Source organism: Prinia subflava, chromosome 2 (genome assembly GCF_021018805.1).
Source record: "Prinia subflava isolate CZ2003 ecotype Zambia chromosome 2, Cam_Psub_1.2, whole genome shotgun sequence".
Classification (NCBI taxonomy): Eukaryota; Metazoa; Chordata; class Aves; order Passeriformes; family Cisticolidae; genus Prinia; species Prinia subflava.
This window is the reverse complement of record NC_086248.1, coordinates 65,205,156-65,230,962: the sequence shown is the minus strand read 5'-3', so window position 1 is coordinate 65,230,962 and position 25,807 is coordinate 65,205,156. Positions and strand designations below refer to the sequence as shown.

At 41.1% G+C, this 25,807-nt stretch overlaps 1 protein-coding gene across 1 annotated transcript in view; it reads right to left on the bottom strand.

Moving 5' to 3' along the window:
* The window catches only part of UTRN (utrophin), a 343,691-nt gene that overhangs the window by 316,242 nt on the left and 1,642 nt on the right, over nt 1-25,807 (bottom strand). The gene's annotated exons all lie outside the window — the stretch shown is intronic.

Here is a 25,807-nt window from a genome sequence, read left to right as displayed (position 1 = left end):
TTGAAGTGTAAGGAGGCACAGTCTCGTCCATGGTCTGAACAGCAGCTTGTCGGCTATTCATTTCACTCTCCCATTTTGTACTACTGGTTATAAAGCAATCTGACACTGCCTGCAACAACCTTACAACCAGCTCAATAAAATTTCACACTACTTTAACAAAAACATTCTAAGGCTGAAGCCTCTAATAATTGCCCTTTTTTCTCCTTTGAATTCAAGTGTTTAAACAAACAATCACTGTTTTCATGTATTTCAAATGTATATATATCATGGCTATATTCACAATGAGAACATGAATATGTAGTATCAGCACCTTTGTTCAAAAGTTTTTACACTCAAGTGGATAGATTGAGATTCTGAGACATCATGCACCATCCTATGTGTTGAAGACCCTTACCCCATTTATCAGATGAGCTTTTATAACCCCCAGACTCCCTAGCACAGGAAGCAAAGTGCTCCAAATTTACCACACATATTTACCAGTTTGTTCCTTATGTTGTCTTGTCTTTCCTACTACCCTACTTGCTTTTGTTGCTGCTACCAAACACAGAATAGGTTTTATTATAGGGTTATTTTCTTACTAGTTTAACTTCTCCTGCTTGAGCAACAAGTTGCTACTGAGAAGCAAGCCTTGTTTCTCTCTGCAGGGCTGCCAACCCATCCAGACAATAACCACTCCAACTTCACAAAGTTAATATTGAAGAAAGTTGCATTAAATTTGTTCGCAGGTCTCTTTAAAAAATTCTTTCTAGGTTGGTAAAACTCCAATATAAATGAAGGAGATGGACAACAAAATACAAACAAGTTGTATGGCAGTTGTAATTCACCTAAACATGAGTGTGCAAGTGTCTTTGTTACTCTGCATTCAACTTGCCCTAGATCTGAGCACTTCTCTACCTATATTCAACCAAACATTATAATGCCTTCATTACCAATCATTGTAGTACATATCTAATTGTAGTACTGTCATAGTTAACTGTCATATAAACTTTTCTATTTATGTGTTGTTCCCCCGCTTTAACTGGACTGGTTTAAGACAGTTGCACGAACAAAGCATTATAAAACCTCACTGCTGCTTAGTTTTGGTTGGTGGGGTTTTTTGTTTTACTTTCTAGCATCACCACAGCATTGATACTGTTTGTTTTCTTTGATCTGCTTGTAGGTGACTTTGTTTGTTTAATTTTAAATCATACCATTCTGACGCATTCTCCTCCCTCTAACAAAGTTTGCCGCAAGTGTTTCAGGTCAGCCACAGAAAATGATAAACCCTTATTACATATCTTCGTAAATATGGTTAGAAAGAGGGGTTCACAGAATAAAGATCTTTACAGCTTACACTGTGAGATAAGCAAGACAGTTTAGGATATAGGTGGCAAGGTTCAGAAACAGAACTAACAGAACTTCATCCAGATGGCATTAAAATGTTTGCAATGTTATTTAAAAACAACCTGCTACAACCTACCTTTCTAGGAACTCATGCTACTAAGTGCATGTGAGACTCTGGGTCACTGAAAAGTAGCTCTAGAGTTAAGTGCAGCTATATGATGACCATGAGTCAAGAAGCTGCATTACCCAGGGGGTTTACAGAAATTCACCTTTACACTCAACTTCCCCAGCCCTGCAGTTTTCTACCATCTATCTTTCTCCTTAGTTGCTTCCAAATACTTTTTTACTCTTCCTGTAAATGATCAAACCCCCACTAGTGTTAAGAAAAAAAAGATGATCAGATCTCAAACCAAATCTCAGGACAGATCATTCAAGCTTCTCACTCCCACATGATGATTAGGTGCTGTCACATTAACCATTTTGTATCTACCATAATTAACTTTGTCTTCCTTCCCTTATTCTACCCCGATCTACACAGCTGTTCATCAGTTTCTCCTCTGTCAGGAGGGTCAAAATCAATGAGGCAGGCCAGTTCATTGCATTCCATCCAGTACAATCCCAGTGAAGTGAGTATAAATCTCTACCAATACTGCACAGAAAACATGCATGTCCCCTGTTTTGTCTCTTGCATCCCAGATCAGGCAGCTGGGATGAAGGAGCAGCAGAGAACAGGACATGTTCCTGGTCAGGATCAGACGCGACCACTGAAATTCTTCCACCAGCACACAAGAGCAGGAATGTCTTGGGTTATGAAACCAAAAAAAATGTGTATTCTATTTCATCTGTTGAAACCAGTTGGGGAGATTTTTTTTTTTTCCCTTTATCTCTCATAACTCCAGGGGGGAGGGGGGCAGATGCCTTCTGACAATAGGCCAGCTGTTAAAACCAGGTGGGGCAGTGTTTCTTATCTCTTTCACCACTCTCCACCCTCCGGGGGATATCTTCTGTTAATGGGCCTTTAAGGCATGACACATTGCATCATCCCATTGTGAGATGCTCCACCCAGCGAGGGGGGAGCCAGCCATTCCTACCAAGATAAAAACTGAGATGTAGAAACACTAAGCAGCCTGTTTTCCACTGAATTCTTGGAGGAAGACTGGACTCATCTCGCCAGCACTGGACCTTTTTTTTTTTCCTACAGGATCATCTCTACTCCACAGAACAACATCTGTTACTCCAGGAGGACTTATTTGGACTGCTTCCAAAACCCTGACAACAGGGTGTCAGGTCATATCTCTGACTCTGTCAGGGTTTTCTAGGACTTTTGTTGGTTTGCTTGTCTGGGGTTTTGTTGTGGTTTTGTTTTTTTGTTTTTTTGGGTTTTTTTGTACTACTGCATTTGTATTTTTAATATTCCCAGTAAAGAACTGTTATTCCTATTCCCATATTTTTGCCTGAAAGCTCCTAATTGCAAAATTTTAATAATTTGGAGGGAGGGGGTTTTACATTCTCCATTCCAAGGGAAAGTCAGTTTTCCCTGACAGATACCTGTCTTTCCAAACCAAGACAAGAAACAGGTAGACATGAGGGGAGAGGGGAGAAACATTTTCACAAGAAATCTAACTTGCATCAGATGTCCCTGTGATGGTATTTTAGCTACTAGTTGGACCATGACTCATAGATCCCCAATACCAGGCTTCTGACTAAGCCCAGCTCAGTCAGGGAGCTTTGCTACCTCCATCTGACAAACATGACTGGAGAAGCTCCCAGGGTTCACCCCAGCCCTTGTTGCCTCCTCTAGGAATTCGGAGGAATTGCTCCAACACATTTTAACCTCTGTATTTCAGTAATTGCTAAAGAAGGGGGCCAGTACAGGGATACACATGCAACTGCAGACAGGAAGAACATTGTGACCACCACTGGAACAGCTGGAGCACCTCTCAGTTCCTATCATAACCATTCATTCAGTTCCCCACACACTGTACAGTCTGTTCTGGCCAAAATCACCAAGAGAACTACTATGATGTAGCTGGCTTGCCATTCATTTCACTTCTTCAGAAAACCAGTCTCACCAACAACCTGTTTCCCAATTAAAACCAGGAAGCCTGCTAGGAAGCCATGCCAGGGCAGCAGTGATGAGAGGAGGGAATTCCTCATGCTGCATTTAGCCATGGCACCTGGCCACAACCATTCTACAGCCCATCTGTCCCTCAAAACCCAGGAATGGATTACAGTCACAGTGAGCAGATCAAAGAGTCCTTCTGGTAGGGTCTTCCCCTCCCCTAAACCCCATCTTCTATAACAAAACAGAAGAGCCTAGAGATTTGTTATGATTTGGAAGCATACAAGTTCAAGTTCTGCAGCTGCTGGGGAGCAAGAAGGTTCAAACAGCAGCAGCAATCCCAAAACAGCACAGAGCTTGGGAAGTAGAAATAGAGAAGGTGAACGATTCTAACCCAGCCCATTGATTGCAGAAATTATGCAGGGCCCCTGAAGACATCAGAAATTTGACAGCTTCAGCCAGGCTTTTCTCTGAGGATAAAATGGTCAAATTTTATAATTAAGTTTCATGGCTAATACCACTATGAAGTGCAAATTTCCTTCATTATCTGTAAAAAATTTAACATATATTACATTCCACTCTAAAGAGTGCTGTATCAGCATTGAAAAAGAAGAAAAAAGCCACCACAAATCAGGATAATATTAGAAAGGCTTGGTAAACATTGCAAGTACAAAACAGCACTCTCATCTACAACAACTTCACAGAAATACAAAAGTGTGTCAGCACTGTCAACCTGAGCGTGAGTTCCCAAAATTATTTTGGAATAAGCCACATGCCTTTTAACACAACCCAGGTTCAAAAATAGGCATTGCCAAGATCCACTTACTCAAATCTTTTAGAAGGCACCACTGTAGACCCCAAGTGCCTTCCAGCTAAGCGCTGCAGAGAGTTTAGCCCTCTATAATCAGTCTGTCCTCCTTTTCTGGCACTGTAACAGTGCCAAAAGTAGCAAATGACACCTGGTGTGGGAAGGACATATCCCTACACATGTAGAATCTACTAAGTTGGACACATCAGGATCACTGAGTGCAGCTCCTGGCCCTGCCCAGCACACCCCAAGAATCACACCATGTGACACACACCTCTTGTGTCTGGATACAAAATCCACTACGAAAGTGGAAGCCAGGCAGAGTAGAACCATGTGCCTCATGTTTGCATTAACAAGTTATTGCCAGATCTTTGACTGTGATTTACGAACAATGCATGCAGGAAATGGAACAAAAAAAAAAAAAAAAATCAAACTATTATCTCTAAAAAGCTAAAAAGTCTAAAAAGCTGTGCACATGTTGGTGAAATCCCAACACAGTATAAAACCACAAGGAAACTATATACATGACACTTAAAGGCTGAGTTAAGTTTTTACTTCCACAAAGCCAAGGTCACAGGAACAAGCCCAGTGCAGTCACCAGCACAGAACTGCGGAAGCCTCCCCAGCTGGGTGGGGACCTCTTGCAGAGAGTGAAACTAAAATTTTCCAGCAAGTTCACAAAACCACCACTATCCCTCTCCATTCAGTGAGGCTATTCAAACACAACTTTCACAGCCCCACACACAAGTAAGTACACAGACATGGAAGGAGACAAGCATACAGAAAGACAGGAAAATAGAGCTACAAGTTTCCAAATTCAGATACTGACCAGCAAGACAGCCTTAGCCTATCTGGGACCAAGTGGAAAAAGAAAACCCACAAAAACAAAAACCCCAAACAACCTAAAAAACCACCACACAACCACCAGCTTTTCACCAGCAGAGCTGTAAGGAAGCAGTGAATCTACCTGCATGTTCAGAGTCCAAATGCCAATATCCAGACACTACGTATAAAGGAGAAACTGATGGACGTCAGAAAATGAAGACACCTATGAGAAACTTTCACCAACTATGCAGAATAGCTAAGCTCAACATCCATAAACAGTCATGAGAAGTGTTTGACATTGCTTCCTATTTGAGATATCAGAGCTGACCAGGAAAGGGGGTGGATTGGGGATGGAAGGGAAACAAAAAAGAAGCAGCAATAAATTTTATCACACATAGGCTGAATTCCCTCAGTTGTTTGCCTGAGATGCACTTTTTCTGTATCTACTACATGAAGTCTCTGATTTCATGAAGCAGCAAGCATGTCCTCTGTTTGCCACTTCTTGTTCTTGTTCTGAATGTCTCTGCCCCTTAAAAACCTTTTACTGGCTGAGGCAGAAGATTTACCTTTAGCTCAGTTATGGCATTGTTTTTTAAAAGAAAAATTGAACACACAAGAATACATATTGTCCAGATGGCATTTGCTCATCCTGGAGAAAATTATTCCAGTCACAACCTAGAGAACTACCATTTAAAAAAAATCCAAAGACTTTTGGACAACACATACCAGTTCTTATACCAAATTCAGATAGTTTTAAAAAAAAATTACAAATCACCATATTTCTAGGAATTGTTATTACTCAAGGTTTTCAAGAGTTATCTTCTATATCTTCAATGCCCAAGATCTCCCACAGTCTGGATGTGACAAGGAAATAAACCCATCCCTTAAGAGTGGCCTAGTCATGTCAGTGATGCACTCCCACATGTACACACACACACTTGTTGCTAACTGCCTCCAAGCCACCCCTTGTTGGCTGGGGACAACTCCAGGGTGTGTTCAGCATGGATTGTAAGAATTCCCACTCCAGCATGTGATGGAAGAAGTACGGAGACACACTTTAATAGGAGGCTTTACCATACTCCCAAGCAGCTAACCAGAAACACCTCAATAAAGACAGATTTCTAACAATCTCAGATCCACACATTGCTGTGTAATTATTCTCAGCTTGAAAGGGCTGCATCATCTCCCAGGAATATCACGATCTCTAAACACCAGTCCTGGAAGGGGAAAGCTGCGTATGTCTATGTGTACATATGTGTGCACAGGCATACACAGCTCCATATACCTCCTTCTCTCTTATCTTGGAGTATACACAACAAAGATGACAAAAACCCATTCCCATCGCATCTTGTTCCACCACTTAAAAACCACTGCCTTACCTTGTGGCTGTGCTTTTGTATATCAGGAAGAAACATCCAAGCCAGAAAGTGCATAATTAAATTTCTATTTACTTTACCATTCACTTTATGAGGGGGAGGGGTAGGAACAGGAGGAATAAGAAATATGTCCTTCCCTGAGGGCTGAAATTCATGAAACAAGGGTTTTTTTGAGAAACAGTGGTTTTTTTCCTGGTTTTTTTCCCCTTGGAACTCTACCATCTCCATTCCCTAACCCTTACAATAACTTCAGTGGGTACATCTAACCACCTTGCTAATCTCCAAATAATGTCGTTAGTATTCAGTATTTTATTTGAGCCATTACTGCCACTCAGGCAGTAATCGTGTTGCATTTCTCTCAGTATTACAAGTTACAAGTGACACCTACCCAACTAGTGACTAGTTACAACAAAGAAAGCAAGGTATAGGAACATACTAATCTTTAAAACTCTACCTTCTTTCAGTTTTGAAGGCATTACTCCACGTCTGCAGTGAGAAAACAGAGAAAAGAAAAGGAAGTCAGGGTAAGCTTTTTGTTTGTTTTCTTTTACGATTTGTTTGTTTTCTTAAAGAAGACTAGGCTATAGTGCTAATGATCAAGGCTGACCTTTCTGGATGTTTTTGGTATTTCTCCTGAAAAAAGCACAAATGTGAGTTATGGATACCCCAAATGTTACTCTCATCTGTCAAGCCCAAGGTCTGTGATGATCAACAGCGCTGAAGAGTGACAAAGATGAGGCCAATTTTACAGTTTTTCCTACTGATTAAGAGCAAAGGAGACCACCTCCCCCCTCCTCCCCAGTTCTGCAGTATAAACAGGTCTCATCTGCAGATACCTTAATAATTGATAGCCACTATTGTAACATGGTGACCCAAAACTATAGTATGAAGAGGCCTTTACCACTTCAAATTTCATCTGGATATCCATCCTTAGGAACACCCTGCCCTAACAGGTGCTTACTAAATACTGTGCACGTTATGTGTAGAAATTGCATTTTTCTCAGCCACTATGTTTTTATACTAAGCTGAAAGAGATGTCTACAGTTTTTCAGCATTACCACCTACTCTCTATTTTTATGCATCAACACTGATTCTCTTGCAAGAAGTCATCTCTTGGGGTTAAATTTTAACAGACCATGTTATATTTGCATAGGTCTAGTTAATGAAGAAGTGAGTGGCAGAGAGTATAATATCCTGACCTTCTGTCATGAATTTTAATTGCCTGCAGACGGTTGAGTTTAGCCTTATCTTCCCCCATGAACAGATCCACATGGATAATTTCTCCCTCACCTTACACAGCACACTGGCACTTCATGCAGCCACGGTTACCTGCCACGCATCCTATGGTGGGTGAAGTGGAGCAGTGGGTTTTTGTTTTTCTCCCAGTAGCTTCGGTCGGTCTCAGCTGCCTTGGTTGTTCCTGGCTAGGGGTGCACTTACGTACCCCCCTGCCCACGCAACTCCGGCAACGCTCCCAGGCACAGGCAACGCTTAGCAAGCTTAGTTATAGTGATATTCAGCTCTTAGCAGTGATCAGCTCTTTAGCAGTGATTCTCAGCTCATAAGCTTGCTAAGGTGCCTTAGCAGACACAGGGAGAGAGAGGAGAAGCGCCGTATGGAGTTCCACAGATGAATCTTTATTAGCTTCTTCCGTGAAGGGTTCCAGGGACAGCTCTTCTACTGAGCTGGGGGAAAAGTGGGGTTTTTATAGGGTACCGAGGTTTTGAAAAGGTGTCCAATGGTATGGTTCGGGGTAGAAAGTGACCTATTGTCTTACAGGGAGATAACAGAGGGTCGGAGCGCGGGAGAAGGGTTATTTTGGCCCAGTCACCATGACTAGGCATTTCTGCCCTTAGGCGACTGCCCGCCAGAGAGGCCTAACAGGCCTCACGGCTGCAACATTGGGTCAGCTGTGACCCCTGCATGGAGGAGCTGAGGTAGGTGCTAAACTGAAATTACTCTGCCCAAACCCAGTTGAAGAATTCTCCCTAGTATGGCATCATGGCTCCTGTAAACAGAGCAATTTCTAAACCAACTCAGTGTGTTCTGACTTCTATGATCTCTACTGGTCTTCTGAATTTGTCATATTTCTTCAAAGAGAGTTATTCCTCATCCACAAGACAGAGTGCCCCTCCTTGTTCTTCAGGTTGCAATCGAAGGTCATTTTAAAAGAAAAGCCAGCTTGGAAAAATTGAGGAAAGGAAGCAAGCACTCTTCCATCTCTCCATGAAATTAAGAATTTCACTTCAACTGAACAATGAGAGTCTTTCCTTCTACAGCAAATTAATGCCAATAACAACTGAGAAGGACCAGCAGATTTATCAAGCCTGAGGTCAACTTGAAATTTTTGAAAAACCTTTAATAAGGTCTACCTAATTCAATTAGGTGAATTCCAGTAAAATTTAGATACCCATTAGAGGGCATACAAAGCTTCTCCCCTGTATAAGCAACTTTTAAAATAAAGGTTTCATTGAATAAATGACAATCCAAAGCAAGATGCCTTTGCAAAAATCACATACTGCCAAATTCAACTCTCGGCACCCTTACTCAGCACATTTTAGATGTGCCATTTGGGTTTTTTAATATGTGCTTTTGCAACAAAACCATGTAACTGTGCATGCAGCGACTTGCGAGATTCTCAAAGATTTTCTGCCAAACCTCCTCTACACTACAGTGTTAATTCACCATATAAATATTCAAAGATATCCTTGAATACCTGCCAGAAGGGAACACGCTCCTCTGTAGCTACACAGCCACATCCATGCTTACTTAGTTCACTACAGTGATGCTCAGCCCTGCGGTGGAAAATGCAAGGCCAGGCAACAAAGTTCTACTAAGACAGGAAAAAAAAATCCCAAGAAGAAAGCAAGCCATCTTGGTCACTCCAGGACACTTTTATCCTTTGATATTTAGCTGCCTAGAGCAGAGCAGGAAACCTGAAAGTTTCCATGTACATAATGCATAAAGTTTCCTTTGCCTACTGCTTCCACAGTTTTTATCCAACAGTCCAAGGCAGGCCTGAAAAATTCATGTGAGGATGAGTTTCTATATCAATAGTTTCAAGGGGACAGAGAGGAAGGTGACCACACCCTACACTTCATGTGTCCCTCAAATACTGGCAAAACCACGGAAAAACTGACACGAGAGCTCACCATGTCACACCTCAGCTAAGAAGGGAGGACAATCAAGCCTAAGGATATCTAACCCTGTCCTCCACAGTTGATGACCAAATACAAAGGTAAAATGAGTTTAGGAATGAACAGATTTGTTTTACACTAAATAGAAACAGGCTGTGAGGCAGGAGTAGACATGAAGGGAAAAAACCAAGTAAGATTAGGTTATCGTTTTGTCATATTTTTCATCTCTTTCAAGAGACCAATTTTGTTATTTAAGAGGTCAAAGAACCCAAGGCCAAGGTGTTATTCTGGACTCTTATTTAACCCAGTTTTACATTAAGTAAGTTTATTTTCCTTAAGGATGCAATTCTAAAAGTAGTCTCTTTTGCACATATATTCTTACTTGAACAGGAATTTAAAATAATCTTCAAAATAAATATGTGGTTATCCATATTTAATTCAGTTGTTTATTCTACAGGAAAAATCTTGAAATAGGACTTTACAAATTATTTAAAGCTGAGAGACCATATTTAACTAGTTCTACGTATTATAAAAAGAAATTACAATTATTGAATCAACTCTTGGTAAGGTTCCAGCAAAGTAATCTTCTCACTTTGTATTAATACACTGCCCTTCATTACTGAGGTATAATTAGACCAGTTTGCAAAAAGTGCAGGGCACTATCCTTGCACTTGAATGTTTGAGCAACAGGTTACCTATTTATGCTATAGAAATTTAAATAAACAACAGATTATTACTTACAACAAGCTGGATGATTCTGGAAGACACAACCTAACTGACTCACCCATTCCTCAGCTGTACTCCCACCATTCCAAGCCCTACAGGACTGGAGAAGGGTGGGGGAAGTGTCTAAAGACTGTTAAGGAAGGAATTAGTTATGTAGTAAAACCTGTATCTGGTTCCCTTTGATTAAGATACTTCAAGGATGTCTTAGTTAAGAAATAGTTAATATTTAAAGTTAATAATTAAATAGTTAATACCAGAAATTCTCTTTTGTTTTTATTCTTTTTTCATTATTTTTATACTTAGGTCTAAAAATAATTGTCTGCAAAATAAGGTTTATAGCTCTTAACTATATCCACCTTACACAGAAGGTGCAAATTCTGTATCATACACCAATTTTCACTGAAATTAATTTTTACAATTTGTCAGTCTTTCCAAAAAGGCTTTTGTGATACCTTGCAGATTCCAAACTGTAGCTGAGTTCAACTTATTCATCCAAAAATGAGAGGGATAAAAAGGAAAAAAAATATAGCCTCTATTAAGTATACCACAATACAGATACAAAGCAGTTTTTAAAAAAGTCTCACACAATTGACACACATTACTTTACTCACACTTACACCACTCTGTATCCCAGATAACAGATCCAGATCAAAATCCGACTCACAGCCACAGATTCTCACCAAGATCAAACATAATTAATTTAATTGCTTTTTAAAGACTTCCAGTAACACCAGTTATCTTAATTACCATTCATCTATTCTGTCAGATGATAACCTTTTGGCTCTGCTAAATTTGGGAGAGCCAAGAATGTACTATTTCCTTTTTTCCATTGTATTGTAGATGAGAGTTGAGTCTCCAATGTCTTCTACATTTTTACATTTTTTTGGCAGCAGAAGAGGTTTTTAATAGGATAGAAAGTTAAGGTCCTTTCTGAGTGCTGGAAGAATATGAAAGGAACCTTATTACAAATGAGAATACCAGGCACACATAATATCTTAGCAGGAACAAAACCCCTTTTTCTGCTTTCTGTCCTCCATCACTAGGAGAAAAAGAACTGTGTGCATTTTGGTATGAAGGGAAAAAAATTGTCAGATTAGAGAGCATAAGGACTCAAATCCATAAGAAAACAGACTTTTCCAACTGAAGGAAACAAAATCAAAGTTTCAATTCATTTCACAATTTCTCTCCTCCTTACCACATCAAAATCACAAATTATGCAGAACACTTTCATAATCAGGTTGCACCTCTCTCAGCCACATACATTTTTGTTTCAGATGATCACTACAGTACATTACCATCTTTCAGCATTGCAGTGTATCCCAAGTTCTCATATTCTTTAACCCCTTCCTTCTTTCCCCAGGCAGCAAAATAAAGTTCAACTGAACATTACACTTTCAATTTTTACTATATGGGGACAAGTCTAAGTTAAAGCCAGAAAATGCAGGTCCAAAATAAGAAGCTATAACAAAAGATGTGCATTAGCATGGAATATAAATTGATCAGCAAAACATTTCTAAGCAGTCTTCATTTTTCTTAGCACTTCATTTGAACATTGTATAGACGCAGTCCATTTTTACCACCCAAGTAATGGTTTCTGTTCCATCCCAGCTTCCTCTGCCCAACAGCAGTATGGAAGCACTGTGGAAGAGAGGATGCATCAGGTCTTCCAGGACAACAACCAGCAGCAAATTTAGAGATTTCATTTTCTTTCTGCTCAAATCACCCTTGAACCAAATTCTCCACTGAATACACAACATGAACTAATTTTTCCCAGCCAGCTCCAAAGTTTTGTAGTGTATCCCGTCTCCTCTAAAGGCCATCCAACACATCTGGACTACTTCAGAGAAGACTCTACTGTCAGTCACAGACCTAATCCTGAAACTAAATGTAATCGGCTACACTAAGGAGATTGAATCCTTTAAGGATGAATACAGCAGCACAAGACCTTTTCAACACTGTATCGCAAAGTGACAAAGTAAAATCAAATTTGACATGGCTACAACAGATCAAGGCTTTTAGGACCCTTCACTGCTTTCACACTAGTTTTCTTATTGCTAAGGCACCCTGCCCAGTTAATAGTCAAAGAAGTCTCTACATCACATGTCTCATTCTGCCCAGAACACAGAAAATAAATTAGCATTTTAATTATGTTCTTAATACATAAAGCCACAAGCTACAGAATCCACCAGGTACCATAGGCTCCTCTTCCTCTTCTACCCTAATTCCTAATGAAGAAATTTTACCTGCCTGAGAAGGGGGCATTTACATGAGTAGATCCCTAGAGTGATCCCTGACCTAACCCAGTAACATCTAATTTAGGTGTAGCATCAAGTGAACCAGTAAGAGCAACATTAAAGTAGCTGCAAAATGCAAGAGCTCCTGCAATGTCAAAGTGCCCTGGAGCTGGAGCACCACATTCGAATTCCTCTTTGGAGCAGAGCTGCACTTACTGACACAATGCACACAGCATGAGATTCCTGTGGGAATTCAGGAACACCAAGGATAGCAACCTCACCCAGGAAGTAATCAAGAACCAGACCTCAAATGGGCCACCCACAGCATGCCACATCGTTCACTTCAGGATATGAATAAATGCAACACAGATCACAAAGCTAGGAGACATTTAACCAGGATAACCCTACATAACGCCCCTCTTAGCACGCTTGTTACCTCAATGCCAGATGCCAGAGCACCACCACGCCCGAGCCAGCACACCCTGTACTGTGCATACCCTGCGTCACAGCTCAGCACCCACTTTTGCACCAGGTAAACCAAGGAAAGGGCTCCCATATATATCCCCCACATTTCCTCCAGGCAAACACGGACTCCATCTCTTGCCAAAGGGTCCATCATTATCTATGGGGTGACACATTTCCCTTCTAAATACAGCCCTAAGCTCTCCTGCTGTCTAAGCATCCCAACTATTTGGACTATGACACAAACATAAGTATCACGACCATTATCTCATCTCAGGTAAACAGCTACAGCAAGGACATTCCTCTTTTTCCTGCAATGGGTTTTTGTTAAAAGGAACGTATCAGAACTGTCCCTGTGTGCTGGCCAGCCCCCCTTGCAACATAACAGCTGTTTACCAGGATAACACTACATCCTTGCAAGCATGGCCATCCTTGCTCTCAGGGTTGTAGTTTTCCTGAGATTCTCCTTGGGGTTGGTGTTCCCCAAGGTAATAAGGGTCTCCCAAGGTTGCTGTTCCCTGGGAGTTTCCCCTGGGTTGCTGTTCCCAGGGGTAATAGGGTTTTCAGTCTTCTCTTTGCCCTAAGTGTTTCACACCAGAGGCAGAGACGACAAACTGAGTCCGCCGGTGCACATTTCCAAGGTTGTTTATTCTTCATTATCTCAGTCCTTTTTCAACTCTGCCAGGCCTCCCTGGCAGGGTACCTTATCTTAGTTCTTTCTCAGCTCTGCAAGGTGTCTCCGCAGAGCAGGACACGCGGTGGACTGGGCGGATCAGAGAGCCCCGTACCTTATGTACAGTACCCCTGACCCAACCACTGTCCGAGACGTATTTTTTATTTACAAAATTTTACCAATACCTATTACCTATACTAACATGTCAGTTCTACTCTAAACCAATCTCTAAAACCCAACTCAGCACAAGATGGGGGACGAGAACAAGGAAGACAGGGGCCACTCCCCAATTCCTCCATCTTGTCTCTTCAGCCCCATATGCTAAGAATCCTAATTTCTATATTTATATTCTATAATAAACTATCCACTACTTATTTCAAATTCTTAGGATTTGTGATTCTTCCTGCATGTGAGTGTTCACTCCCATGGACAGGAATCAGAGTCAGTGTCCTCCTGGGACCTGTGTGGGTCTGACTGACCCCCCTGTACAGATCCCAGACCCCCCTGTCCGGTCTTCAAACCCTCCAGGGTGGCCAGGGGGATGTTCTAGACTCCGACACCTTGCAAGCCAGGGCTGGGGGCTGGATGGTTGTCAATATGGGCAATGGAGGGGTTTGTGGTGGTTGTTTTATTTTGGAGAAGAAAATGGAGAGCAATGCTCCATTTCTCTAGCTGCTGAGTGTTCTTACAGTTTCTCCTGAAGGAGGGGTGAGAACCAAGACTAACTGCAAGCCTACTCTTCCACTTAGACCAGCATCTTTTAGCAGCAAGTTTTCCAGAATTATAGAATCATTTATGTTGGAAGATAGCTCTAAGATCACAGTGTCCAACCATTAAACTAGCACTACCAGGTCCACCACTAAATTCCTCTTTGGCCTACGGCTTTGGACATGATCATTGAGCAGTACCTATCCAGTGCAGAAATACATACAAATACCCTGACCCTGAAGGTTTTGGTACTTCCCTAATTTATTACAAAATGTCCCCAATGGTCTTTGGCCCCTCACTCACTCCCTGGTATGCTTTCTCTCTATGCAGTACATCAGGAATGTGCTCTATCTCATCCTACACTGCAGTCAGCTGCTCAGTGGAATGGTTAGTGGTTTGAACCCTTTGAAAATTTGAAGTGACAAAAACCTGTCAACAGTGCTAAGCTGGCACGAGGGCTCCAATTATGAGGCAGTGGCAGGAAAGACACGTACAGCTCCAAATGTGCCCCCAGGCAGTTTTTGGAAAAGGTGACCCCTTTGGATATGCATTGTTCACAGGGCTCAGTGGCCAGGCCAGGAACCAGGTGCTTGCACAGCAGGCAGCTGCTGACAGCCATGCAGTGTCTGTGCCAGCACCCTGCGCACGGCTCCACCATGGTGACAAACCAACTGCTCCAATGACCTGTGGGGAAGATGCCTTAGAACCCCTCAGCCCTTTGTGTTTCCACTACCGTAGCTAAGGGCTCTCTCCCCACCAAGCTGCTCTGGGAGCACCAGGCCCTCAAGTCTCACCTCAGCAATTACTGCCTTCAGTTTATCTTCCACCAAATCTTCACTGTGCAAATATTCACAGACATACCTCTGCAAACAATCCTGACTTCACTGGAGTTATCTGCTGTGAAGATGATCTAAAACAGCAGTTAAATCCTGGAGGATTCCTTTTTTCCTTGCAAATACCTGCCAAAACAGGAAGGTGAAGCCAAGGAGGCAACAGAGTCCAGCAACAAAAAAAAAGTATGACACTTTCCACCTGTTTCACTAAATTTTCAGACCGTCTCTAATTGCCTTCTGTTCACAGCACAGGGGAGATGCTGCCTGAAAAACAGAAGGACGGGGGCCTCAGGTGTCAGGACACACAGCCCCACCACACGTCAGGACACGTCCCAGGGCAGTGGGAACCAGCACCACCACATTCATCCCTTTACCCTTCCCTCATACCAGGATGACAGCAAGTGGGGGGAAAAAAAACCAAACAAGTATCTCCAGCTCTTTAGCTCTTTGCCCATACACTCTGCAGCACACACTGAATCAATCACTGCAGTCTTCCTTCAGCTGGGAGAAAAACCATGAAGTTGAACAAAGTAAAGGAAGTAACAGAACATGCACACACACACAAAAAAGAGCAACTTCTGGAAAGAACACAAGTATGTTTTTCAGAAAGAAAGGCTTAGGGCTTTTTAGTTTATTTTGGATAATTATTTTTAACTGTGTATCATGTTCAAAAATTATTATCCTTATACTTGGAATTGAACAGGACATCTATTTTTAAATATTATTCATTCAGTCATAAGTCATCCCCAGAGACAAGACAAATAATAATAAATCAATGTCTCCAGCAAGCACAGTCACCCTGGCTGTAACTTAGCCTGGCTGGCCATTCTGTGTTGCATTCTATGTTCATATTTTACATGCACCCCTGGATTGTACGTGCCACAAAACCTTTCTAATACAGGCATCTCATCAGACTCAAGATCCCACATTTTAAATCCAGTTAAATGCTTCAAAGCATCTTCTTTCAACCCAGACTCTACTAGCCAAACCAGCTATATACACTGTGGCAAGTTTATACACTCAGACAGAGAGCAGGCTAGTAAATTTTATCTTTATAAAATGGAGTCTCAGTTTGAGAAGTAAAATATCCCAGTCTCACAAGTGATAGTACCACCACTAGTGCTAACAGCAGATGGATGAGCACAGAGTTTGCTTCAGTCCGGTACACACTTTTCCAGCTTGTTACATCTATTTTGGGAACTGTAATTTATACAGTGTGACACATGAAAAGGCACATTACCACCAAGACACTGTCCCATTTGATGCCTCAGACATGCCTAACCATGGGATCCCACCTTCACCACTGCACTCCTAGCATTAATTTCACTGCTTCTCCAAGAGGGAGAATAAGTCTCAAACTAGCAAGGGTTACTCACCCTCCAAAAGCAACCCATTTTGCAAGGCCAGGTATTGTTCTTCCATCCTATTGCACATACCCTTACCTAAAGGAAGCAAAAATGCTTGAGTGAACACACTTCCTTTCTTTAGATATGGTACCCTACAACACACAAAGGGCTGTCACACCACAACCCTGTTATGCACCTTCCTCAAAAATAACTAATCTCGTAAACCAGACAGTCTGGGGGTTTTTGATTAGACTTAGTCTGTTCGTTTTTCAAAGTCAGAAAAGGTATAGTCTGTTTTCTTCAAGGAGATGAAGACACCCAGTACTGTTAGTCACTATGTAAGCAAAGTAACTACTATCTTTTACAATGATGAAATATTTAACACTGTCTGCTGAGAAGGGGAAGCTACCTTCCACGTAGTGACAGAAAACCCACTCCAGCAGATGACAGGTAGAAAAGGTTTCAGTCAGGACATTCTTAGCTCAAACATTTGGAAGGCAACCTTAATGATCTAATATAGAAATTATTTCCCCTCTTAAAACAAACATGAACAAAACACAGTTTACATGGAATTTATCAACTTCAAGTTTCCCAAGTTTTAGCAACCACTTACCTCATTATATCCTAAATGAAAACCTTTCTAAAGAGCTGCTTTAGATTAAAAAAAAAGAAAAATCTACAATTTGGTTTCTTAGGTCCCTGTCTCACTTCTCTCCAGAGAGGGATCTACATAAAGACCCCAAGAATTCAGTGCATAGACTTCATAGCAGGTTGTCATACTCCTTCCTGCCTTGATGTGTAAGAAAGATGAAGACAGTGCATTAATCCTTTCGGCATGAAAAGGCCTTTGCCAAACTCTGCAGAGGTGTCATTCAAGGAGAGGCTCTGAGGGAGGACTGAGAAGTAACAGACACCACTGTGGCTGATGCAGCAGTCACTCCATCCCTGCATCTCAACAGCTCTCTAAGTCTTGACTGGTCTAGGTGTGAGGTTCTTGGATAAGAAAGCATATACATGGAAACAAGTTTTCCAAGTAGCGCTATGATGCACCTGGGCACTGAAAGCTTATTGCTACCACTGGAGTATATTTGCAAAAACTTGACCTCTTCAAGAGAGGGAGAGAAGAGAGCAACAGGGATCTGCAGAGGCAGCAGTGCGGAACATCAGGTTCAGAGCCTGACATCTACAGACTCTGTAAAACACTTGACTAAAATTATGAACAGCAGAGTTCTTTTGATCTCCTTTCTTTCAGTACCGATTCTCCTGTAACTTTCAGTTAACATTCAGCAGGTAAATAATCAACTTGAACTGGGTTTCAATAGCCTTCAAAATAGAAACAAGCCCAACTCAGAATGGTATGATTTCTGACAATGGACAAGAGTCCATTTGAACTCTTCCCTTTTTTTCCATTTTGAACATGCTGATTATCCACATAAGTATAAAATCATTTCCACATAAATACAATTGTCAACATGTAACTTGTCCTATCAAGATAGCAATGTAATCTTCCAAAAGTATGTTTCACAACTTTAATAAATTCTCAAAAGTCTGGCAAAAAAAGCAGAACAGTGTTTGGCAGGGGTGGAGGTGGGTGTTTCTTTAGAAATGTCATTCTGTCCTGAATTATTAGCTCAATCCTCCCAACCTCAGTGTGCCAGTGAAACACAGCATCCTCACCAGCAAGTACCTGGGCACTGTGCAAGTGACACTGTCAAACAGAGCACTCCTCTGCACAGATTATAAAATGTGTACTCAAGAGTGTACTGAGTACAAACACCAGAGTGAATATTTTAATAACTCTCTGATTAAACCCTATTCTAAATGAGAAGTGTGTTAACTAAGTTAAGAAAACTATTTTTTTAAAAAAAGCTCAATAAAACAAACTAATAAGCTCTAAATTGGGCACAACAGCCAGGTCCAAGACAAAAATTCCTGGGCATAGAAGAAAAGCACTCAAAACAAAGCAATTACACATCACTATTCCAGAGAGAGCAAAACTATGTTCAGAAGGACACCACCAGACTTTCTTGACAAAAGACTGTGGAAGCTGAAAGATGCACGGTGTTAACACAATATGTTCCTGTGAATTTCCACAAGAAGTCTCATCCAAGAACAAGATGTACACGTAGAAACCAGGAAAATACAGGTGATGAACTCTCTCTGGAAATGATTTATGCTGACCATAGCTGCTGTTCATTATAAAGCTATAACAGAAGTAAAAGCCTGGAAAGACGCAATAGAAAGGCTTTGGTCTGTTGGCATTTAAATACTATTTTATTTATTCTCTTCTGTTAATACAATCATTTTATAATATAACTATTAAAACAACACAGAAACCAAAAAACTTTTCTCTATTCCCAGTGTGCTCCCATAAAATGTTCAAATAAATCCCCATTTGTTATTCACGTACAGACTGCTGCTCTTTGCTCATCCAGGATAGTGTGGTATATTAAGAACAAAAATAGCTAGCAAAACATTTCAGAACTTACCCATCATACCACTTTTCTCTGATCAATAAATTGTTGCATAACATTTAAGGAGCATATTCCATCTTTGGTCCTCTGCCATGATCTAAATTGGTGGAGGGGGGGAGGGAGGGCAAAAAAACACATTTCAGTGCTAGGAAATAAAAGCAGAGTACATGGGAACTAACTAAAGTTATTTGTGGAATGAATTACATAGACCCATCAAAGCATGTTCTTTCACGGCTTAATTGCATGTTTCTCCACAGCTAAATGCATAAGCCATTGACTGTCCTCATGTTTGTCTAATTCCACTACAAAATCTTTCAATTTTTGGATGGTAGGTTCTCCTGGTTTATAACAGGATGATGTTGAAGTTCAGAAAAGAACTTCATGAGCGATGTATGGCTGCAAAATACTGCTGTACATTCCCTGTACTGATCATCAAAATAACCTTAAGAATACATATCAGGTCTAATCTCTGTCACGTAGCCAGATCATTTCCTCCCACCCTGTGCTTTTGAGACAGAAGTTGGTCTTTTACTGAAATGCACAGTCACCATCTTCTACCAGATAGAAACTGAACAGTTCTTCACCACTACTTCCATATCCAGCAGAAGACCCACGCACCTGAAAAGATGCCAGGCTGCTAGAAAATGTTTCCCCAGCACAGGAGCCGCCTCCTTACAAGAGGAACTACAATTAAGCTACATAACTCTCATGTCATTCCTCTCTGAACCTTGACATGTTTCATAACGCATCTGTCCCATGCACTCGACAGATTAATGAATACCGAAAAATGCAATTTATGAAAGAGTGAACATATTTCTGAAAGAAACCTTCACAAGGTCACTGCCACAGCAGGAGAGGTGTAGATGTCTCCACTGATAAACAGCCTCCTCTGCATGGCTGTAGCTCTCATCCAGAGCTGGTCAGAACAGCAGAGGGAAGATGCAGCCCAAAACACACCCAAACTCAACCCTGCCCTTGGCTGAAGGGAACTGGAACTGCTCACACCCTCTGTTAGAGCTGAGCATCTTCCAGCAGCCTCCTCACTGACAAACAGCTCCCAGCCCAGGCCCAGCCTGTGCAAGCACCATCTACAGCCTTGTCAGTGTGTCTCAACTGCTGGGACACACATCTGGAGTCAGGGCAGTGAATCTGTATGAGCCCCTACCTGCTAGTCCCACAGGTAAGTGACAACAAAATATAACTGCAAGTATTTGTATTTCAGTTAATTCATTTCTTTCTTTTTTTTTCTTTTGGAGGGGGCCTTCACTCAGGGTTGAGCCCAGTTCAGGCCAAATAATCAAATTTTCTCTTTTTATTGTCTCCAAGGCAGTGCCAGGTTGATGCCTTTTCAAAGAAAAGGCTCAGAGACATCATATCCTAATAAATAAAAAAATAAACAGCAGTTTGACTCCTGCTTCTCAATGGCCCATGTTTCACTGACTTTGCAGCTGGGTATATTTACAAATCACTAGTTCCTTGCCTCATTCCCAAAACTAAAGCTTGCAACAGAGCCCTACCACTGCTTCTGTCAAACCCACAGATTCCAACAAACTGTTCTGTTTCCCTAGGCTGTCATTTTTGTTGCTACCTTTAAAACTACCAGCTTGCTTCTGAGAATATACTGTCACTTCCTGAAATTACAGCTCTGCTGCATCCCCAGAACACTGGGGGAGGGGAGAAAGACATAAAACAGACTTCTGATAAGGTACAGGGCACTGTAACTTATTCTTTCATCAACACAATAAGGAGTCAGACAACGAAATTCCTCCCTCCCACCTCACAATGTTTAAACCCTGTTATTCATTCTTCAGACTGTTATTAAGGCATCCAAATAAATGCAGTTCTCCAGAACTTTAAGCTAGGAGTGCCTCAGTTCCCAAAATAAGTGGGATCGGCTGTGCTTTTCTAATTGTGGACTTTCCTTTGAAGGAGGGATACTGTGCAACACTCGAAAAGCAGATCACGCAGGCTCTAAACACACCAATCCAAACTCCCACCTGGCAGCAGAGCAGCTACACTGTCCTGAAACATCAGTTCAGCTCAAGCCCACGTGTTCTTCCCCTTCCACACCTACACCGATTCCTTACTTGTATTCAAAAGATTTTAAAAACAACACTTCCCTACTCTTCCCTGCTCACAAGAGTCAACCCCAACACACACCATGCACAAGTGATTCTGCTGGGAGAAACTGTCTAGGGGAAAATCGAAACTAGGAGCAGCTAGTAGAGGTGTTAACACAGTCCAACTAATTCTTTGCTAAGCTACCCAATGTTGTGAGCTTTAAGAATTTCTTTGCACATTATAATATATTCATGCTATGGTATGAGAGTCTTCCTTCCTTCCCCAGACCTGAGAGGAGAAGGGGGGACAGAGCTTCAAAGGGTGCTGAGGAAAGCACAGAAAGAAACTCCACCTTGCCCTTAGTTTGCCTCTCACCTAGGCAACCCCTCCTCCACAGGATCCTCATCAGTGAGGGGTTCCCACAGCAGCAACCCCTCCCCACACCAGCTTTCAGCCCTCTTTAGAAACATTTAATACACTAGACACAGTGCCTCACATAGCAGCTCTTGCTCAGGGTTACATCCTCCTTTCCTGGCACAGCACGTGAAAATCCATGGGCTGCTTTTATGGTTTGGGTTTTGGGTTGGGTTTTTCCCCTCCCTGAGGAGCCTCAATTTCTATTCCAAGGCAGAGTCGTGCTTCAAACACACACAGCAGCATATGTTATTTCTTCATCTACCAATCAAGATGCTAGAAGAAACCAGCCTGGTACTTCTATATCTGTCATTTTATAAATGCTAGGCAATACCCTAGAACTGTCTTCATTGCAGCATCCAATCTGTCCCCACCAGACAGCCCAAGAAAAGAAGTGATACAGTTGGCAGAAAGGAGCCAGGCTACAGCAACCCAAAGGCTTAGTCCTAAAAAACCTCACTTCAGTGGCTGGAAACAAGGAGAGCAATTTGTCACTCGTCTTTAACACCCTATCTGTACACACTCTGCACAAACGTCCCTGAAGAGCTCACACAGTGCAAATCCAGCTACACCAACTCTGCACCCACTTGAATCCTAAGGGTCCACGGCCAACTATGACAACTCCTGGCAGCTTCACACCAATAGAGCCAAAATGGAAAAGGAGAAGCAGCACATTTGGCCTGCAGCTACTTGGCTTCGAGAGACACAACTAAAGGAACTGGTTCCAAAGGCAACACGTGGCACCATGGGGCAGGGAGACCCCAGGAGCTCCCCAGGAGCAAGGGGGTTGTCAGCCAAGTAAGTGTTGCTTCAGGGCTCAGGGGGACAGACAGACAGACAGACAGCAGCAGCAGTTCTCAGAATAAGCCTTGCCCCAGAAGTTCAAAACTAAGTTACAATTTCTCAGTAGTCTTTCAGTCAAATATATTTGAGGAGAATTAAGTTCCTCTCAGTTTAGAGAGAGCTCATATCTTTAAATGCACCAGAGGCACAGTCTTCTAAAAATGTTTTTCCTGCTATGTCTTACTGTTTAATTATATATTACCATTCCAAGATACCATGACAGATTTTAAGTGAGTTTGTCTTTTTTCCATAATTAATCATAGCCAAGACTCATCTGTTTTTCAAGCCCGTGATGACAGCACTGTTTTCACCACTGTAAGGCAATCATCCCACAGCATTCCTTCCCAAAAGCTATTGCAATGAGAAAAGCTCACCTATCTGCACAAGATGCCTTTCAAAGATATAAATCAGCTCCATATACATTACTTCATACTACAAGTTAATAAAAAGGAAAACAGTTTTTCCACAGCAAGCCTTACACAGACACACAGGCATAGCACAGGCTAATAATGCTAAATAATACCAATTATAAATATATAAACCTCGCATAACCATCCAGGAACAAGTATCCTACCCACTAAACACCACTCAGCCACCAGCATCCACCACTGGTGCAGAAAGAAGGGAGGCAAACACATCTGAGAACAAAAAGCAGCTTCCTCTATAAACATAATAACTAGAAGTTATTTTATGGGCAGTTCTGGTCACCATCAAATACTATTCTAAGTGCAGAAGAGGCCTCTTGATAGATAACTTGTAGCTATACGTAGACCAGTACTAATAGACTACTTAATCAAAGAGGAGCCATATCCAAAGCAGAAAATAATAAATGCTAATTGGACTACAGAAAAAAAAGGGTTTTTTTTCTTTCATCACAGGTCACAGAAGTGTTATTAAAGGCATGGAAGATCTCTGCTGTGGAAAAATCAAGCATTTATCACTTATAACAGATTATAGCACATTCATTTTTTTTTTGCTGACCACTGAAGGGAAAAAGTGCTTCCAATATAATCAGTAACAGAGATGCCCACTCAAAGTGGTTTATCCTTCATTCTCTTAGTTTGAGAGGAAAGAACAAATGAGATACTTGCAAATTTACTTTTTCCCATCTGTGAAATCCTATGGCGCACCACTTTTTTTTTTTTTTGTAAAAGTGTCAAATGGAAATCCTGGTAATTTCTTTTGATTGGTCTATAGAGAAATCATGATTTTTTGGAGTTCTCCTAAATTCTTCATGTGGCACACTGGTAGCTTCACAATTACAAGTCTAAGAAAAAATTACATATATTACACAGTTTGTTCTGCTAATAAAAACAGGCATAGATGGGCCCCACACAGCCCTGGGCAGGTGTAAAACTTTATGTGTCTTAATAAAGTTTCACGAGAGTGACTTTAGATCAAAGCTCAATAACCAATGCACTGCCTGCATTGACAATGCCACCTTTATGGCTTTCTAGCTGCTTCACAGCTTCGCAAGGCAAAGGTAAAGCAAGGACTACGAAATTACAGGCTGGTAAAGACTGACGTTTACATTTGTATCCAAATATTTAGAAATATTTTTACTAGTACCACTCTTTGTTAAGGTCTGACCCAGAAAGATTCTGGCATTTCAAACTCTAATTTTCCTCCAAGCTGTTACAAGAAAAACAACAAAAGAGACTTAGCCATAGATCTTTAAACATCACTTCTAGAACATGAATGGTTTTAAATAACCACAATATCCTGTCAGCATGGCAATCTGTTCAGAAAAGATGAAGACAAACATTGAAATAGACAAACAGACAATTGCCCGAAAGAACACATGGAAAGTGATCTTTACACAGGACATCATACATCTATCATCTTTTATTTACAAGAATAGAGTAAACTGTTTTCAGTCTGCTTATTTAAAAATTCACAGGAACAATACAAACTAAAAAAATATTATGACACATTAAACCACTTGATCACATATTACATTACTTAGGGAGTTTTTCACCCACTGAGGTTTTTGTATTTTATTTATTCAGTGAAAATATTAAATGCACATTTGCATGTGCTCCCTAACCAATGTGTTAAGAGACTTCCCACATCACTGGTGCAAAGAACTTACAGAGCAGCAAGAAACAGAACAGCCTATTTTCTTTGACAGCAAATGACTGTCTTTTTCTGATCTCTTGAGCCTCAAAAGCCATACAGATGCCTTAGCTACCCTGAATACTAATAATGTATAACACTTCTACTGTATGTCAAGACATTTAGACTGGAGAAATCTTTGCAGCAAAAAAAACCCTCATCTTTCGTTTCTAAGTATCAAAATTAGCACTCTCTTTCCAAAATATCTAGGAAAATTAAAATATCTTCTTCTCAGTCCTGACAATTGGCCTTTAATTGGCTGTCACCTGTGCTTCAGGAAACTTCAGTCCTTTGAGTAGTAGAACCTTCCCACAGATTTACTTGTGGCGAATGGTTCATATCTGAGCTACAGTAGTAATTTATTTGAAGAAATCATACATTCAGATCCAAACCAGCATAACAGTTAGAAGAAATTATTTAAGATCAGTCATCACTCACTATTTTTCATTTAGTGCACAAGTCTTTTAGCCTTGTATTCCAATTTACAGCATTTTCTCATTCACACCAAAGAAATTTAAAGTGGTTGTAACAGGAAATTTACAATCCTCTGCCTTAATCAAAACAACAGAACTGACTGTACAATTTGTTCATTTATGAAAAGCCTCCAATACATCCATGTTTCCTCACACATCTTACAAAACTGTAGTACTCCACTACATACATGAGAACAAATTGTCTGCAAGCTACTGCCACAGTCAAAGCCCATAAAGATACTGACTACACACTTACAATCAAACGAAGTTATGTCCAGAGGTTCCAGAGTAGCAGCAGAAAACAAACCAACACTACAGAATCCGAGATGAAAAATCCACAACCACCTGCTTCATAAACTGCTCTTCCAGAAGAGGAAGACTCAGAAAGCGAAGGTGTAAGAAACAAACTATTCAAACACCAATGGGATCCAGATCAAACCCACATCCTATGTAATCTATCAAATCATGACCAATTGAAGACCTACAGCTTTTAACATGTGGGATAAAAAAAAAAAAAAAAAACAAACCCAAAAACAAACAAAAAAACCACCCCACACCACAACCCACTGCTAGGTTTACAAGATATGACATGAAAATCTTTTGATAACAGGAGCATTTTGCATGTAAGAAAAGGGAGCCTGTGAGTCTGAGGAACCGAGCATCCAGTCCCTGAATGGAGCACAAATTTCTGCCAAGGTTTAAACCACTCACAGCTGTCCCTCCGAAACCTCTGTTCTCCTGCTGCTAAAGTGGCGGTACCTCATGACCCACCCCAACATCCATCAGAGCCTCAGGAGACCCCAACACACTACAACCAAAAAAATACCATGTTTTCTCAGTAACCTTCAGATCTGTTACTCGAACTTTTTGCTGGAGGAAATGCTTGAGTGAGCAGCTTTAGACAACTGTTTTAC